Below are 20,044 nucleotides of genomic sequence, written 5' to 3'. Positions count from 1 at the left end.
CCTTTGTTCCCTCTGTTGCCCCCTAACTAGACTATCCTCCCTCCACATTAGTCTGTCCTGACCTAATCCTAGCCCATTCTTAAAGGCCCAACCACAGATGTATTCCTTTTCTTTCTAGGAATCTTCCCTGAGTTATACCACACCCCCCAAGCAGGGCATACTGTCATATCACGTGTCATTTATCTTGTAACACCTTGCGTACTGTTCCCTTGTTTTGTGTTTAACTTCCTTTGCATGTATATCTCACGGTCAGTGTGCTGGGTATGCTGCTTACCCCTAGAACCATCCTCCACCCTTCTCTGCTCTGCTCTGTATACTGGGATGCTGACCTTCATGGATGATGTCAATGGGCTCCCTTGTTCTCTGGTTTTCTGGTTTTAGGTTGAGTTTAACCAATGACGGTCAACAGAAGGAAATCAGAGGGTGGGAGGAGAGAGTGTGTGGTGTTTGTTGCTCAGTCCCCTCCCTGCTGGGACATGGCATGTCAGCATTCCTCTCCTGGACACCACAGTTCCTGTTAGGTGGCCCTCTCCTATGGCTAAAACCACAACCACAGCTACAGTCTGCCCTGGGTTCCAGTAACTGCTCCTTCCCCTTATCTCTTCAGGATTAGGGGTGGCAATGGCTCCCCAATGTTGCTGGTCCCATGGTGCTTCACCATCCCTCATGGGTTCCCTATCCCCACCAACACATTTGTAAATAGTCCCTTCATTCACCTCTCCTCAATTACCATGCTTGAGTGCACCATCTATTCCTTGCCAGGACCCTGACTGATAGAGGCAGCAACTGTGGTTTTTGCCTCTATGTATTCCCATGGATTATACCTCTATACAGCCCCCAAAGCTTCTAGCTCACTGTAGGGGCTTAATAAGCATTTGCTGAAGGAAGGAATAAAACCAAGCATGAATTGCCATACCTGAATTAACATTTTATGATTCATAGAAGAAAAAAAAATCTTTATGAACTATGGTTCCTCAGTCAATAAGAAGATTCACTTTCAGCTAGCATTTACACATAACTAAGCATAGTGCCCACCATTTATTTTGTTTTCATAGTGTTTCGGGCTTCCATTGAATTTATATTCACAATATTAATTAATCTGTATTAAATATAGTTCACATATTTAAACCTACTTATTCTTCTGGGGAAACAGTTAGGTTAGGTGAATTGAAATTTCCATTTTTCCTTCCTTTTCTCTTTTTCATTTATTTTTGTAGGAGTCCCTTTACTGATGATCCAGTCATACCAGGTTCTGCCTCTCTCCCCTCCCAGGCTTTTTTCTGAACATGTTTTTGCATACCTCAATCTGATTGGTGAAAATCAAATTCATCTGATAAATAGACAAGCTGTCAACCTCTTTAGAAAGTCCCAGTTTTTTCCCCAGCTTATCTACTCCCTGTTCTACTGAATGTCCAAGGTGCCACCTGACATATACCTATAACACGTGGGTGAGAAAAGAAGTGTGTTAGCTCTATGAAGTGAAGATTAAAAGATAGGTGGACACAGATAACCTCAAGAACAGGTGAGATGCCTCCCTGAGCAGTGATCTCTCTAAAGGGTGGAGGCTGGCACCTCTCACGAGTTAACTCAGATAGATGCTACCTGGTCTTCCTTCTTCAGTGGTCTTCCTTAATAAACACTTATGTTCTTCTGTATTGTCTTTTAGAGTCAGAGGATGGCCCACGACCATGAAATACATGCTCCTTGAACCATGCTTGTTTGAGTAGCACTGGTATCTGATTAGTATCCTGTCAGCATAACTATTATTGTTCACCAAGAATGTTGCATTTAGTGAGTTTCTAGCTAATATAGTCCAGAACTTCTATTTGGTAGTTTGCTAGGGCAATGAGGAGCAATGCAGGTTGATTGTGGGTATGCCAGGGTCCTACTGTCCAAAACTTTAACAATGGTGTAGCCAGATTGAGAGTTACAGCCATCAACCTTGAGGAATTAAAAAAAAAAAAAAAAAGGCAAAATAATGTCAGCCAAATGATTCATCGTTTCAGTCTCTGTAGAATCAAACCTAGGAGGGAGATTTTTGGCATCTGTTGTCTCCATTCCTAAAAATTCAGAGAGAAAGTAAAAAAAAAAAGGTATCACACACTAACTCCAAATTTTTATTTTATGAGAGAAAAAAATGATTCATGATTAGTTAGCAGCAAAGAACTACGTACGGACTCTCTCCTGATAATGTAGCCAGTACCATTTCTACTTTTTCCCAGGGTGAAATTGTGGGGTAAAGCTGGATGGGTTTTCAAAAGGTAAAAATAACAAGGGGTTTAATCCTCTCTAGCTTCTGACCTTTATTACATTTTGAGTGTATTTGGAGTTCAGACAGTACTAGCCTACCCACCCTCTAGAGATAATAAGTAAATAATCAAATGACCCAAATAAGACTTACCCCGGAAATAAGGGGGTGGGAGGCAGTGAGCACTAAGAAGCAGTGGCACTGGTGGCACAGAATTTGAGCTTTAACATCATGGCTTTCTTCATGTGTAGAGATCTGCCATTTTCCCCCACAAGATGTTCATTTCTTCTTGACACTTATACAAATGACATCTACCTATAATTCCTATGGTCAATATCATGGATTAAAAAAAAACTGAAACCATTTCTTCATAAGTAAAACAGTTTTAAAAGATAAACAAAATAGGTAAAGAAGCACTTTACAATCCAAGCAACCAGAAACAGCTCAGTTTAACATCAGAAATGGGGAAGTATCAGGACAATTTTGCAGCTTTGAAGGAAGTCTTTGAGTTGAATAATTGAACTAGAGACAGCTAGCATAGCTTTATGAAAGCGATACCTCATGTACCTTACTAGTTGGAGTGCTTTAAAGGGCATTTACTGCCATAGAAAGACAATGGAACACAATGGATGTCATTAATTGTTTAAAAGCCATTGGATGTTGTTAACAATGAAGATTATTGGCTAAGACCACATCCATTGAGTAAGGTAAAATAGCTTGTTGGATTAAAAAATTGTTCAAAACCTGCAAAAAGTGAGTGAATGTTAATGGTAAATTTTTTTTAACTGAAAAGAGGTTATCAGTAAGGGTGAAATAATAGCTTTGAAAGGAAATGACAAATTGGAAGAATACACACAATCCAACCTCATTACATTTGACTATTGTGGTATCATCTCTGACACCATGTACTAAATTTCCAGGTATTTTTAACAGTATTATGTTTACTGTCTCATAATAACTTCCCTTTCTGAAGAAGAGATGGAAAGAAGAGGCATGTTTAACAGGATTCTATTCAGTGTGTTGACTGTGATTAGCTGAGCACAAATCCTTGACTTTTTCAACTTTATCTAAAAATTACAAACACATATTTTCATCTATCTGTAGAAACAACATAGTCAAAACACAGTGCTATTTTACCTATATTATTGTTTTTCTGTGTATATACAAACTGGGTTTATAGAAAAATATTATCTTATGTGTGCATATCTACAAACAGGTAGGCAAATCTGACATTGCTAAAAGAGCTGACTCACCATGCCTCTAAAAATGACTCTGGGGACTTCCCTAGTAGCGCAGTGGTTAAGAATCCGTCTGCCAACGCAGGGGACACGGGTTCGATCCCTGGTCCGGGAAGATCCCACATGCCGCGGAGCAACTAAGCCCGTGTGCCACAGCTACTGAGGCTGTGCTCTAGAGCCCACGAGCCACAACTACACCCACGTGCCGCAACTACTAAAGCCCACATGCCTAGAGTCAGTGCTCTTCAGTAAGAGAAGCCACCGCAAAGAGAAGCCGGTGCTCCGCAAGGAAGAGTAGCCCCTGCTGGCAGCAACGAAGACCCAATGCAGCCAAAAATAAATAAAATTTAAAAAGTAAAAAATAAAAATAAAAATGACTCTGCGTGTAGCATCAGTTCCTCTTAGGAAGTTTACACAAGTCAGAATAACCAAAACTTTGTTGTATCCAATTCAACCATAAAAATATGAATAGAATCTTCGAATCCATTTCTCTCATCCTGAGGGTGGTATTTTTAAGATATACAAATCTGGCATGGAAAAAGGTTTGTTCTGTTTTGATGACATACGGTAGAAGTCATATTTTCTGCAATCTGTTCTAAGCAACTTTTAAAGAAAGAATGAAATAAAAATATAATCAGGGTAGATTCTACACCAGGTGAGTAAAAATGCTCTAAATTATAATCTGACTCTAAGTCCATGTCATAATTTAAATTAGATTTTAAATATTAAAAACCTTGTGAGACACTATGAAGTCTTCAAAACTATGGGAAATTGGTATTCATATTGACATGTATATGTACATATATTATTATCTGTTAATGATGACAGCTGTTGCAATAACAAGAATTGTATAAAATTAATTTGGACACAATGGGTCTGATTCAGCAACTTGGATCTTTTAAGAATATCTTGAGTAAAGCACTTCATTTATTATGGGTAAACACTTATCACTTTACATTTTTCCAGTAAATAGAATCCACTATGTGTTTTACTGGATATAAAGTCATTGAACAGTTACATTAGAGAATGGATTTCAGTAGCATAGTGTCTGACGCTGAAAAAGTTCAGGGTATCCTGATTGTGGTGGTTACAGGACTCTATACATATGTTAAAAAAATTCACAGAATTGTATACCAAAAAAAGTCAACTTTATGACAATTCAAACGATAAAGTTAATGTCTAAAAAAGAGTTCAGGATACAACAAATGGTTTAGTTTTTTTAATGTTTGTGTTGGCCTTGGAAGGATAAAATACAACGTATGGCATATAATAAAAATTTGTAACTAAGTAGTAAATAATGCTAAGACTATAAGGAACAAAGAAAGGTGTTTTAAAGTACATACCAAAAATACGCAAGAACTATGAGCTTTCTTTTTTTTTTTTAATTTATTTGGTTGCGTCGGGTCTTAGTTGCAGCAGTTGGGCTCCTTAGTTGCAGCTCATGGGCTCCTTAGTTGTGGCTTGCCAGCTTCTGAGTTGCGGCAAATGGGCTCCTTAGTTGCAGCAGGCGGGCTCCTTAGTTGCAGCAGGCAGGCTCCTTAGTTGCAGCTTGCAGGCTCCTTAGCTGCGGCTCACCATCTCCTTAGTTGTGGCATGTGAACTCTTAGTTGCAGCATGCATGTGGGATCTATTTCCTGGACCAGGGATCGAACCTGGGCCCTCTGCATTGGAAGCATGGAGTCGTAATCAGTGCGCCACCAGGGAAGTCCCCTATGAGCTCTCTTAAGAGAGAATTTCAAGGCTAGTAAATCTTTTCATAACACGAACTACTTAAATCCTCAAAACATGAGGAAACCCTCCTAGAATTTACTAGTTGGGAGTAAATATAAAAATTATTTTAAAATTATGTTTACATCATAGAATAAGAACTGGAAGGAAGCTTAAGAAATCATTTGATTACCTTCAGGCAGGTGTAAATAAAGCTATTTAACCAAAGCTTTCAAATCTCTTCCCAGAGATCTCCAAACACAGAGAATCTACAGTGGCCACCAGTAAACATATTCCTGTGTTTTGCCACTGGGTTGGGTAAGCTGGGGATATGAATCTGTGTGTTCAGCTGAAAGCTCCTATGTTAAGTTTTTTCATCATCTCTGATCTTATAAAGAAGGCATGGAGAGCTTCCTTCAAAATCCCTCTTCCAGAAATTATCTATGCATTTCATGACATTAATTGGGTCATCACTTTAGCCATTCTTCTTCAGGTTAAATGAACTTACCCTTTAACTATGTGCTATACTCATCTGAGAAGTGCCCTTGAGATATTTCCATCATAACAGCTCTTTCAGTTCACTTGGGGTTCCACACTTCCTTTGTATTTTAAAGAACAGTGTCGAAATTAGGTCCTGCATTCTTGTTAATACTCACCCCCAGTCCCAAGGGTTGAGTGCCTCCTAGGCCATGCATGCTCTGTTCCATTTTTTTCTTTTTTCTTTTTTCTTTTTTTAAACAGTCTGGGAAGAAGTTAGATGTATATACAAACCGCTTACAAATGGGCATCATGTAAGTGCAAAACCCCGATAGAGAAATAAGTGCATGGTTCCTTAGTTTGTTTTTTAGCTAATGATGAAAATGCAGATAAGAATATGACAAGAAGTAGTCTTAAGGACATGTAAGTGATGGAAAGAGAAGGAAAACTCCTCTAGGTAGTGCCCAAAGGAGTTACCATTTTCTTCCTATCAACATTGGGTGGATGTATAGGTCCCTTCCTCGATAGCAGCAGAACAAAATAAAATAAGTGATATAACTGACAATCAAAGAAACTTACAGACACCTACAGAATCAAATGAGCAACCCATTCTTATATTTTGCAAGTATAAATAGAAACAGAAATAACTAGAGGTGTAGAAATAGTTGAAAAAGACACTCAACATTAAATTCTAAACTTCAAGTTTGAAACATCCAGAGATTGGGATTTCTCCGTAACTCATAAATCAGCCCTAATTCAAAGAAATGGCCAGGATGACAAAGGCAAGCAACTTTAGATCTGGCCAGGACAGGACCTGGGGAGGCCCAGAAGAGACCCACCATCTGTTGAGAAGGAAGAAGACCCAAAACAGAACCAGGGCAAATAATTCTGTAGTCTTACTGTCAAAAGTGTCCATCCATTCTTTATTGCAGAAAGGATCCATACTTCAGTTGTATCTTTATATTATTTTTTGCCGTTTGACATATTATTCATTCCACAGTTATATTTCATTTCTCCTCAAATGATTCTTTTGCAACCTTTAGAAAGCCCTTCACTATGTTCCTTTTTATTTGGCTGAACTTGGTGGATGCAAGAGGGTGGGCTTCTCCTAAATCATGTTGCTCAGAGTATGTTAAAAAAGAAAAGTAGCACCCCAGACAGGTGTGTTACTGTTTGAATGTGCCACCTGTTACACACCCAGGAATGAGACCTGCTTTGCTAAGAAGGAAAGAAGTTCTGCTCTAGAAACTGTTCATTGAAGCTCTTGTTTTATATTGAGGCGGGTTCCATAAAATAGCCATTATCAACTGCATAAGACAAAGCTTGTGTTGGTTCGAGGGCTAGCCCCTGTTTTAAAATCCTAGAAAAGATAAATCCTGAAGGTTATGGGCCATTTCCACTTTCTCCACTGCTTCCCTGACAAGAGGTAATGTGGGTCTGAGGAGGAAGCCAAATGGCTTAAAAATGGCTTAAATAAAGCAGAAGTCGTGTGTAACTGCCCAAATGCTAATACACACTCGTTGCTCAATTTGTTATTTAAGGTCTGGGCTTTATTCTATTAACTTTGATTTGGCCTTTTTGCTTCTGTAATTTTTCCATACTGGACCATCCTGGCAATCCTCCCTACCTTTCTCTCTGGGTTTCATTCCCTGACAGGGGCTCTGTGCCTGGGTCTACCTGCCAGGACCAAAAAGGCCCATTGGTAACTAACTACCATCATAATCTTGTCCAATGGTGATAGCTTCACCCATAGATTTAATGGAGACAAAACTGAACAACAACTTATAATAAACATCTGAGTTAAGAAAAAATTATCAGGACAAACCATACATAAGGTTAGATTAAAACAGATAAGGCAGGATGACAGTGTGGTCCAAGCAAGTTTTTCTATGCGGAGATGCCTTCTATTTAGTATAACTGAACACATTACTTAAAACAAACATACAAAAAACCCACCAAAAAAAAAAAAAAAAAACCAAAAAAATTCACTCTCAAAAAAGGGGATAAAAACTAGTATTGAGAGCAATTATGAAAATGACCAGAAATGTCACTTTTCAACTGCCGCACAGGGGAGTTAATATCATGAAAACTTAATCATAATGAAATATTTTGTCAAACAGTATCTGTTCCTGTATTAAGAAATTAATGTGGGACTTCCCTGGTGGCTCAGTGGTTAAGAATCGGCCTGCCAATGCAGGGTATACGGGTTCGAGCCCTGGTCCAGGAAGATCCCACATGCTGCGGAGCAACTAAGCCGGTGCGCCACAACTACTGAGTGCACTCTAGAGCCTTCAAGCCACAACTACTGAGCCCACATGCTGTAACTACTGAAGCCCGTGCGCCTAAGAGCCCATGCTCCACCACAAGAGAAGCCACCACAATGAGAAGCCCGCACACCGCAACGAAGAGTAGCCCCCGCTCGCCACAACTAGAGAAAGCCCGCGCGCAGCAACAAAGACCCAACGCAGCCAAAAATTAAAAAATAAAAATAAATAAATTTATTTAAAAAAAAAGAAATTAATGCCCATATGCACAACTTTGAGTTCACAGAAACTAAACACTTAGGGTGGTAGAATTAAGGATTTCATTTTCCTCTTTATAGTTTTATGTATTTTCCAAATTTTTTGGAAAGAAGTTTTAGAAATAGAAATAAAGATTAAAAACTAAAAACTGTTTAACATAGTTTTTCCTGCTGAATTAGTATCCTGTTCATGAAACATGAGCGTAATAAATCAAAGTTACTATTGACTTCATCAAGATATGGCTAGTTATATGCTTAAATAATAATTGAAGTGAGGATGAGAAATAAATTTTGCAGAAAGTAAGAATAATATTATGCCTTGTCTATATGAACCCAAACCTGAAGATATTTGAAAATATTTGAGTAACTGAGTTTTTTTACTTTTCATCTGCATTAGTGATGCTAATCGGCTATTTATATTTTGGTTATCACCAAAAAATCTTAGATGTCAGCATTAGTATACATGTTATCTATTTTTCTACATCAGAATTTCTCAAGTTTGGCACCTACTGACATTTTAGGCCAGACAATTCTTTGTTGTTGGGGGCTGTCCTCTGCATTATAGGATATTTAGCAGGATTTCTGGTCTCAGCCCTCTAGATAACAGTTGTGACAACCAAAAATGTCTCCAGACATTGCCAAATGTCCCCTGGGGGGAGAAATCACCCCTGGTTGAGAACCACTGCTCCATAGTAAGTTATCACTCTCCAAATATTTTGATTATCTTTTTAACAGTTACCTATTACCATGGCCACATTAATCATGCCATGATTCACATTGATCACAATTATCAAAGAAATTACAGATTTACCCCAGCACTCAGGGTGACTATTAGGCTATTAGATGAAGCCTGGGAATATTAAAGGAAAAAAATTCCTATAATTAGAAAAATAAAAGATTACACAGAAAGAGCAAAGATTTTGGTTGTACATTGGAATCAAATTACATTCATTTGTTGAAGTGGTCTGAATGACTCAAAAACATGCAGCAGCTATCATTCACTCAGCAACAACACAACAGATATATTAACACATTTTGAAAAGGAGGGATGTTGCTTCATAGGACAATACTGCTAATATTTAAGAAGAGATGTTCGTGAATCATCAGATAGGCATGATTTTTTCCCCTTAAATGTTTCCTATCATTTTTCTTTCTGCTTTTTTTACTTAAACACAGGTTCACTGGCACTCACAATCAAAATTCTGTTCCAAAACTAATCTTAAAATTAAATATCTTACTTTTATTTCATGTAAATAAATTATAAATGATCACAGTTAATAACATAAATAATAAATACTATCTGCATCACCATTCTTTTAGACTGTAGTGATTTTTATTTCATCACTGTGAATAAGGGATGGTCTTTTGTCTCTTCTAAATGTCCCAGTCCTCATGGAATAATTAAATATGACCTAAAAGCAAAATAAAGTTTAAGAGGATTTTTTTTTCAGATATGCAGCCTTGATTTGTACCATTGTCCCCCAATTTCCTTTTTAAATTTTCAAAAATAACATGTGAGTTTTAAAACTTATTTAATTTAAAATGACTCTGTTTTTAAAAAAGAATACACTGCAGTGGGATGCCGGGACTGCATTCATCCCAGCATGCCCCACCACTGTTCTTTGGATGGCAATCACAGGACCCAGACATCAAGCTGTGGAGGAGATTCTTCCAAGCAACAGCATCTGGCTCTTTGGCAAACTGAACAGGCAGTTGCCCTGGTGGCTTTGGAGTTGCCTCTGGGTCTGTCACAGGGTAAGGCTGCTGAGGAAGTGTCTGGATTCTCATCTCCTTTTCGTTTCACCATCCTTCTCATATACCTTTTTGGCGTCAAGAGATTCAAGAACTTCCATAAAGCAAATACCGCCCTCCTTAAGTCTAATGAATTTCTACATAAACACTGTCGTATTCAAGAAGCATCCCTTTCCATTGCCCACATCCCTTACGAAAGTGTAAAAATAGGCAAGCATTCTGGCAGCAGCAACACTAGCATTCTATTTCACACCCCACCTGCAGAGAGAATCATAAATTAAATGTTCTATTTTCAGTCCTGGATATTTTAGGCCTGCATTTTCACCTTCTTTACTTGTAATAGATCTCTTTGCCAGTTAAATTTAATAAAGTCATATTTATAATATGAATAGCTACCTAATCTCATGGAAACTTTTTTTTTCATTCTCAAGATTTCAATCTAAGCTGGCAAGGTGGTATAAAGACTATAGGGGCTTAGTTAGAAGAATTTATGGCACTTTAAAATCACAAGTGCAGTCCCTGGAACAAACAAACACCTGAACACAAGAATCGGCAGCTCTAGAACAAAGGGGCTCTCATATCCTCTTAGCTGTACAGGAAATTAAAAAGGCCAAATTTGGAAAGTAAAGAATGCATTTTTGCATGTTTTTAGGATATTTAAAAAAAACAACCCTCTAAATACTTGGTACCAAAGGTAGTAATGAATATGGCTTCTCTACAGACCACAGGCTACGCATGGGTGCCATGACCCTCAAATCATACCCAAAAGATAAAATAACTCCTGGTGAAGAGATGGCTCAAAGGCTCTAGTGAGTCCAGACAGACATAGATCAGTAAGATTGCTTTATAAGAGGTAGCATTTAATTCCTCCTGCTAGAGTTCATCAGAAAAACGGAGGCTTTATGCACTGACCTCTTCTATAGAGACTCAGTTCTAATCTATTATCATTTGATCACATTCAATAACTCCATCAATGACCAATGGAAAAATCCATTTTATGGATTATGTTATGTTTTATGGATGGAGAGCAAATTAAAAAGAAGGCGGAGAAAGTCTTTATAGGAAAGACTATATTTGAGTGTAAGTTGTTACTTTGGAAATCCTAAATTCACAGGGAAATAAAACTCATCACAAGTAGTTGAAGCTAAAATGGCCAAAAACAAACTAATAAATATGTAATAACTGTGTCTAGCCTAGAAAAAGAGACTGAAAAAGTAACTGGTATTTAAAATCATTTTGAAAACTTTTTGTTGCATTCTCTTACAAATAAGATAAAAATGTAATGATGCCACACACACATATAGTCTATCTTTTAGATATCGGCTAAAAGAATATACAGTTAAATCTCAAGGTTGTGTTTATTCCTATCTAAAAAATTATCTTCTACTGGAGAGCACATAATCTAAACATATAATAAAATGTACACTCAGTTGCCTTCTGATTTTATTTTTTAGAAACAAATCAAATTTGAACATTAAGAGTCATCAACTTCTGTCAGTTAATGCAAACAACTCCTACAGCTTTCCCTAGTAACACTTCTGTGGATGATCAACACAAGTACTTATAACTTAGAGCAACTGACAAATCTCTCCATGCTTAATTTTTGTCTTCAATAATCTTCTATACTCTAGAAACTGGAAAAATCAAGATGACTTCTGCCCTCAGATTTGGGATGGTGAATTTTCCAGAAGAGGGTAGATAATGTAAAGTTTTAGATCAAATGCTTATTATAACTATCTGCTTTTGCTTTAAATGAGAAAAAAAATTAACTTAGTTTATGGTCCTGAGCATGAATCTCTAGACATAACTCCTGACAACTGCATAATACATAGTAGGCCCCTGAATATGTTTGTTGAATGAATGAACAAATAAATGAATATGAGTTCATGTTGCAATCAACTTTTTAAAAATACTTATGCTCTGGAGACTTCTTGGATTGATAATCATACATCTTTAGAGAAATAAGAGATTTCAATGGAAAATTTTGCACGTGAAAAACGTTTATCCATCCTGCCATGTGTGAATAAATTGGTTGATAGACCAAATTGATCCAAATGTGCAATTGGATTTAAGACTATATGGTCTAATGCAAAATGTTTTTTGCTTTTACTGGAATGTAGTTGACTGAGGTTGTATCTACCCAATGTCAACTACCAGGGCATTTAAAAATATTCCTTAATGATAATGGAATTATTTGGTTTCTCTCCAAGTGTTTTAACATAAACACAGGCTTACCCAAGGTGACCTATTCCTTGGTGAATATCTAGTGTCTACAGAATATCTCCTTGTTAGAAAAAGGCTTCACCCAGCCCTTTGCTACTTCTGTTTTTTTACTGAAACAGTAGGGAAAGGTCAGGATAAATTAAGGGCCATGATTCTATTGATACTCAATATCTATAAATCATGCCTGTTTCTTCTGTGTTTCTTTGACCTATTTTGTACATCAAATACAAGAGAGCACAGCCAGAAGGTTGTTTTGCTTTTCCAAAAGTAACTCAGAACACACCATCTACTTTCAGCATGGTCTGTATGTCTCTTAAATGGTGACTCTGTCATATTCAGGAGCTAAGTATTGGATGCAATTATATCTTTCACTTTTTGCTTGTCCATTAGTTGAATAAGCTGCCAGAAAACTGCCATTTAGGCTAAGAGCTACTATCTGTTGCTGAACTAGCTTAAATGGTATTCAATAAATGATTAGGAATGTCATTATTGAGTTGCTATCCAAAGTCACACACATGCTAATAAAGATGCCTCCAGCATCCATAGGTCAAATGCCAAGAAATAGATCCACAAATACAAGTTAGTCTGTTGTTACTCTTATGTTATTGGGCAAGTATGACATATAAGGTTCAAGCTATCCCAAGAAGAGAACCACTTCTTGCTGGTCTTGTGACCTGGTCACTCCCCTGATACCCAGCTGACACACATGGCCTCACCACCAGTAGAAACCAAGGCTTGTCTGATAAATAGTAACTGGAGTACTTCAACTTTTGCAGTCTGAAAAAGGCAGTCCAAAGGAACAGGAAAAGCTCTAGATGCATCATATAGAATGAGGTGGGGGAGGAGGGGAGGAGGTTCCTAGACCATGACAAATAGCTGATAGCTGGCTTCCATCAAAGGAAGGTTACAGTGCTCTAGAGCAGGGGTGCTCAACCCCCAGGCCACGGACTGGTACTGGTCTGCAGCCTGTTAGGAACCCGGCCGCACGGCAGGAGGTGAGCTGCGGGTGAGCCAGCAAAGTTTCATCTGCCTGCCGCTCCCCATCGCTCTCATTACTGCCTGAGCCATCCTCCCCCCACCCTCTGTGGAGAAACTGTCTTCCATGAAACCGGTCCCTCGTGGAGAAAAGGTTGGGGACCACTGCTCTAGAGGTCCATCTCTCCTGAGGGAGGGAAAGGAGGAGCCTGGGGCTTTAGGGAAAACTCCAGGTCTGCTTGTCTTCAGAAGCTTTGAGAGGCTCCCTAACCCGTGGGCAGAATCACGAAAATGGCAAGTCTGCAGGAAGTCTGTAGATGAATAGATGGAAACAGGAGGGAAAGTGGGGTATGATTGAGGGATAACAAGGCTGGCCCAGGGACACTGAGAGCTGCAGATGGAAGTGTGCATTTGTGGGAGGAACTTTCCTGTGAGGCTATCTTTCAAGGGAAAGGCATGTGTCCAGTTGGGCCTTGGAGGATGGGCTCCTTCCTCCTCGGAATTTGTGTGTGAGTGTCCTCGGGGCAGCCTTGGAAGCCTGACTACCAGCTCCTCTCTGCTCTCCCAAGCACCTCACACGGGCTCAGACCCCAGCAGTGTATCTCTCGCCGGCGCTATGTGTGGCTGGCCAGTGTGAGAAGCCTCCAGAATTCTCCGAAGGAGCTCGGCCCCCTGCCCCCACTAATCCTTTGGTGAAGGGAAGAGATCTGGTCTGAGTGTGCCTGTTAGCCTGCGACCGCCCCCTGCCCCACCTTAAGGGAGAGAGTGATACTGATGGATGGGCGCCACCACCACCCCCCCCCCCGCCCCCAACTGCCTGAGCCTCGGGCTGGGAGACGGCGCTGGGGAAGATACCGGGGCAGAGCGGGTTCCGAGGGTTGTAGGACTCCAAGCAGCAGGCGTCAAGCCCCTCGCGGGCGCCGAAGCACCTCGTAAAAACCTAAATCGAGATCACCCCTTCCCCAACCTGTAGTCGTCCCCGGGGCTTGGAGACCGCGAGGGCCGCCCTCGGGTCCCCGCGCCCCGGAGCGCCAGGCTCGGCCGTCCGCAGGGCCACGCCTGGCACTAGGCGCCGCCGGTCGTTCCGCGCCCAGGCTTTGGGGTCTCCTCTTCGCGCGCTGGCTCTGGCAGCTAGCCGCTCCGGGTTCGAGGCGGCCAGCGCGAGGCCTGAGTTGGCCGCCCTCGCCGGGGAAAGGAAAAGCCGGAGGTGGCCGCCGCCTCCTCCCCATTGCCCAGCCTTGAGTCGGGGCGTGCTCGAAACTAGGAAAGGTTGGGATCCCCCGCGTTCAACACACACGCACGCGCGAGCACACACGCACACACTGAGAGAGAGAAGTGCGTGCACACGCACGCTTTGCTCTCCTGGCCAGAGTTGGAGAGGGGGCGCTTTGGCAAACTTGGTCGACTCGCCGGATGACCACTTGCGCACAGAGGCCCCCCCTCCCTCAAACTCTCAGTTTTAAAAGATTTTTTTTTCCCCACGACTTTTCCGTAAGTGAATCAAAGCAGAATCCAGTCTCCGAGGCAGCCCCGTCCCTTTAGGTAAACTTCTCAAAATGCACCAGGTGGCCCTGGGTCTCCAAACCTTCCTGCGCTCGGGCGCCGCGGCTGCCCTCGCCCGGCTCCGCTCGCAGGCTGGAGAGCGCCAGGTCTGCGCGCAGACACCGCGGCTGGGGCGCCTCCGGCCGGGAGGCGCTGCCCAGGACCGCGCGACCCGCGGGAAGGGGCACCTGGCCCCGCGCCGCACTTGCCCAAAACTAAACCGCCTGATGACAGCCGCTCCTGGCGCTTACACATTAAGAAACCCAAATTAAGAAGTGGGTGAACTGGGGAAGGGGGAGCCAGGGGAGTTTGCACCCTGTATCTCAGGTATGAGCACTTTTCACTGACATTGATGCAACTGCATTAGAGTTAATGGCAGCAGCCTGCTTCTCATTATTAATTGTCTTTGTGTTTGGATAAAGTATGTAATCTTCTCAACCACACCATTAAAATAGGTTGCCTTTTCAATTAAGAACTGTCGTGAGCACAGCAGTCAATTTTCCTAATGAAGATGCATTATATTTTAACATTTTTTTTAAATAAAGGAAAATCCCAGGTTTTTATTAGACACGATTATGGAGAAATACAAGAGAGTTTCTCTAAAATGTATGCGACCATGTAGTGCATTAAACGCCAGGCTTTTAAATAAATTGAAATTTCTGCAGATAAAAGGAAAGCATGAGTATCAAATATGTTCAAACCCGCTTCATTCAGATTTCAAAAAGCAAATACGATGAGTTCATTTTTTTCAAATGCACTTAACAGATATAACAGATATAACAATAAAAACAAGTCAGTGACTGAAAATATGCCTATAAACTTTTGGGGATCCCTTCTAGTTTAGAGATAATTTGCAGATCTTAAACTAAAGCAGTGATGTTTGTTGAAAATGCACTATGCACATTTAGATAATGTGCAGTCTTAGAACAAATACCTCAGCTTGATCATTAAGGGGCAAAAAATGTTTGGGCTGTGCACTTACAATTAGTTTTTGTTTATCTGTTTTCTTCCTTGCTTTCATATTTCGTCTTTAAAAAGAGAAAAATTGAAAGCTAATGACTCTAACAGAACTGCTTAAAATTCTACGCCTTTGTGATAAGCAACTTTTCAATTATTGTAAAAAATTAAAATCACAAAATTCTAATGTCGAAGTTTAAAAACTGGTCAGAAAGTTCATGCCTGGATATGAAAGTGGAAAGTTTGCATCCGTGAACAAAAATGAGAAGTGTGCGTTATTCATTTTCTAATCTTGGGAATATGGGAGCCTGTAGTAAAAAGGATCTGTCAAGATCTATGTTTTCTTTGTTAATAAAAAAAAATTTAAGTTACTGTATTTTGCATATGAAATACTATTTTAGACAAACAATTCCTCTTTTTTTCTTTCCCCATTCAGCGTGAATACTCTCATAGGAGCCACATTACAGAATAGTGTTGGAGAAAAAAAAATAAGTCAAATTCTTCTAAATAGAAGAAAAAAGTTCCCAACAACAGCCAGGCTTTTTTTTTTTTTTTTTTTTTCTTTGTAAGGCGACATCAGTTGGTTATTTTGCAGACATGATCTTTTCCAGGTTTTAGGTGTTATGTCTTTTAAAAACTGAACACTTTTTAAATCAACCAGCCCTTAAAATGATCTGCAAAGAGTGGGAAATTAGATTTTCGATTAAAACCTTATCCCATCTCGAAGGATTACTTTATATTGATTCTTAAATATGGCTACAATTGATGGGCTCTAATTAAAAATCCAAAGGAAAAGTCTGCCGTGCCCATATAAAAGAAGCTTTTCATATACGGGAAATAAAGCTTGTAAAAGGTTACAAATAAAAGATTAGAGATTTATCCAAACTAGTTTAAAGCTTCACTGTGGTTTTCTTTTCTTCTTTTTTTCCTTTCTTACAAAACCATTCCCGGGTCTTTTTTCCCCCAGTTTTAAATGAAGTTTGCAAACAGGCAAGATATTGGACTGTAATGGTTGTTTTATATCAGCTCTGTAAGCTCAAGGCTGCTGCCTGCAGTAGAATTGATTTCAAGGAAACTTCAGGACCAAGAGATGAAAATTACATAAACTGACAGCTATCACCCTTCAACAGTCCATCCACATTCCCGTCCACACTCTCCTGACACCCAAACCCACACTCACACCCCTCACATTGCTCTCCGTCTCTCACAGTCACACATGCCTTTCCTATCCCTCACCCTAACCCTGCTCTGCACACACCCTTGGTCCTCACACGCTTAGGGACAGGCGCATAGCTTCCAGCTCACACTCAGCTCATAAATGTCTCACAGCCCCACATCTCGCACTTGTCACACAATCTTAATCCGTTTCATTCCGGAACAACATGGTCCTCTTTTCCTCTTTTTTTTTTTTTTTTGCATTTAGAATTTGCCTCCAACTCTTTTATCAGGACAGCACAATCCTATCTTTGAAGTCATTTCTTTCCCCCTTACCCTCTTTTCTGAAGCAACAGCAATGCAGGGAATAAGCGACCCAAGCTTAATTCATAAGTGATCTGTTGCCTTCTTTTTTCCCCCAATTCTGCCAGCATCGCCAATCTTTAACTCTTGTTAAAAAATTAATTAAAGTTAATCTTGTCAAAGTTTTTAATAAAGACGTATTTTAAAACCTAATGAAAAATGACTTCTTTCTAAATATCGTGGCAGTTCTAAGGCAAGATGTGGTCCCCCACTGTCCACTGAATCACTGAAAGGATTGGAAATTAATCTTCATATTTCTGAAGTAAGTGTTCAGGGAGTCTAACTGACTCCTTCCCCCCCTGAGAGGCTGTGTTCTCACGGAATATGGGTTTTGTTCTTCATCTTCTTTTTTAATTAGCCTGAAAGAATCCTGAGATCTCTCTCCTTTCTCCTCCCACTCCTCCACTCCCCCCACACCACCATACTTAATAAACTTGAAGGAAAGTTTGGAATATTTTAAACTGGCCTGGCATGTGGGGTGGAGAATGTAACCCCAGCTAGCACCAGACGTGCATCTAGATTTCGAAATATGAATATCAGCCATATTTTGGAAACTGCATGCAAGCTCTGACAAATAATTTGATTCCCCATGTACTGGTTTTCTTAATTTAGCTTCTGAATGCTTACATCCCATATTTATAGCAAGATAATTGTACTCATGGCAACTAAAAACCATCCAGTTGTTAATGAAAATTACTTAAAAACATAAAGCATGCTACTAGAAGTCAGATTCATAGGAAAAAATTTAAAGACAGAGGACACAGGAAAAAAAATGTTAAACGTGAACAGAGAAAATAAAATGACCACATAGTAAGTGTACTGGAAGTTCAAGGACTTACAGAAAATCGAGTTAGACTTTTCATACAAGGAGTCTTTTTTCTCCCACCAGGTGTCTAAGGTTTTCAGTACAACAGCCAGCACTCCCTCCCCCACCCCCAAAGCTAGTGGCTTTTGTCCTGAACTAGAGTAGGGTTTGTGGGGACTGTACCTGAGCCCGGCTGTCTGCAATTTCCAAATTGGCAAGAAGAGACTGGAAGAGAAAAAGCATGATCTTACAGGTGAAGAGCAATTTTGCAACTTTTCCAGGAGACACCCAGGAGAAAGCTTGCTTGCTACCAACTGCTGCAGAGTCTGGGCAGAATTCCTCTAGAAAGAAAAAGAAAGTCTTTTTCCGCGCCCCCCCGCCCCCGCATGCCTCTCTCTGTCTAGTTCTCTTTCTCCTCTCTGTCTCTCTCTCTGTCTCTCTCTCTCTCTCAGATCCAATCTTTTAAGAGCTTCAGCACATTGCTAAGCTAAAGGGAAATTCTCTTTGATAAAGCGGTGTTTCCAGCTTCTGGGTTTTAAAACCTAAATCTATATTCAAATCTGGCTGAAGGTGTGTTCTGGGATTTATGAAAGCCTCTTAAAGGGGTAAATTTACCAAACCGTGACAAAATCATCACAATCTTACTTTAGACATCTGAAGTGGATGAGAATTTTAAAGAGACCCTTGTTTATTTAACACTGTCCATTTCCAACTCGTGGTTTATTGGCCCCGAATTTCTGCGAAGTTACTAGACGAGAGGGCAAAGGAGAAGCGGGAGGTGTCTCCTCCCGGCCGCTGGAAGGGGAAAAGCCCTCCCACGCCCCCAAGGCGCCGAAATCTGCCCGTCTAACAGAACGGGGGAATTTTCAGGGCGATTCAGCTGCCCCCGCCATCTGAGAAGACGTCAGGCTGGAAGGGTTTCCCACGAATCCGGACCCCACTGCAGATAGGTCTCCCGGTCTACAATTTTTCACTCACTTTGTGGAGATCACAAGCGCGCGTTCTGACATTTCTCCATCTCACCCCGCCCCCACTGCCCCAAGCCCTCCCTCCCGCCCTTTCCCTCCGCCAGCTGCACAACGTCCATTTTTCCTTTTCGTTCTTTGATGCTTTAAACATCTCTGTGGTACAACTTGCGGGGGGAACACTGTCCTGTCTTGGGGTAGGAAGGAGGCTCTGGCTCGGGGGATCGGGGTGGACTTGCCTTTCCTTCATCGAAAGCATGGTGACTGACCCAGAGCTCCCTACCTACGCCGCACGGGCCAGATCGCCTGGGGCATTTCTACCCCCCCCCCCAATTAAAGGCCTCGGGCAGTTGTCAAGCATTTTAGTACAGTGGGGGCGGGGTGAGAAAAAAGGTCCGTACTCACCCTCCCCCCAGCCCGGGCCCCCTGCGAGAGTCTTGACTCCTGGGAACGCGACAGCCAACGGGTCTCTTCGGATTGGAGCGCTCGCGGAGGGCCCGGGAGGAGATGGGCAGACCCCGGGCCGCTCGAGGTCTCGCGGGGACCCGGGGCCCAGAGCTCTAGAGACACCTGCGAGGCTGGCCGCGGCCGCCGAGTGTCCAGCCCCAGGCCGAGCCGGAGCCGGAACCCAGCCGGGCTGCCGAGCGCTGGCTGCCTCGTGCGCACTCCAGTAATTCGTTAATTGCTGGAAATCCCAAGGACGGCCACATTTGATTACACATACAGTATAAGAACCGACAACAAAGCGACGAATTAATTAACCAACTTCATTAACATAGGTCCCCAAATTAAAAGCGGCGAGCTGTTTCTTTGGCCCACTTGCCGTGGCGGCGTGGTTGGAGGGGGGGAGGGTGTTCAGGAAGAGATTTTATATTTCTTTTCCGGCTTTGGGAGTTGTGAGGCAGGAACTGCTTTCTGCTCTCCGCCCCCCACTCCCCGCGCCCCCCCACCCGGCCATTCACACACCCTCAGCCTGTCCACTGGGGCCCGCACCCCACCCCGCCCAATCCATCTCTGCTTTTCTGGGGACTCAGGTCTGTCGGGCCCCGCTCTCCGTGCCAGGCGGAAAAGTTGGGCTGGGGTTCGCTCTCTCCGGCTCGGTCCCCGGGTGCCGAC

The sequence above is a fragment of the Eubalaena glacialis genome, chromosome 2, assembly GCF_028564815.1.
Source record: "Eubalaena glacialis isolate mEubGla1 chromosome 2, mEubGla1.1.hap2.+ XY, whole genome shotgun sequence".
In the NCBI taxonomy this organism is placed as follows: Eukaryota; Metazoa; Chordata; class Mammalia; order Artiodactyla; family Balaenidae; genus Eubalaena; species Eubalaena glacialis.
This window is presented reverse-complemented; position numbering follows the sequence as displayed.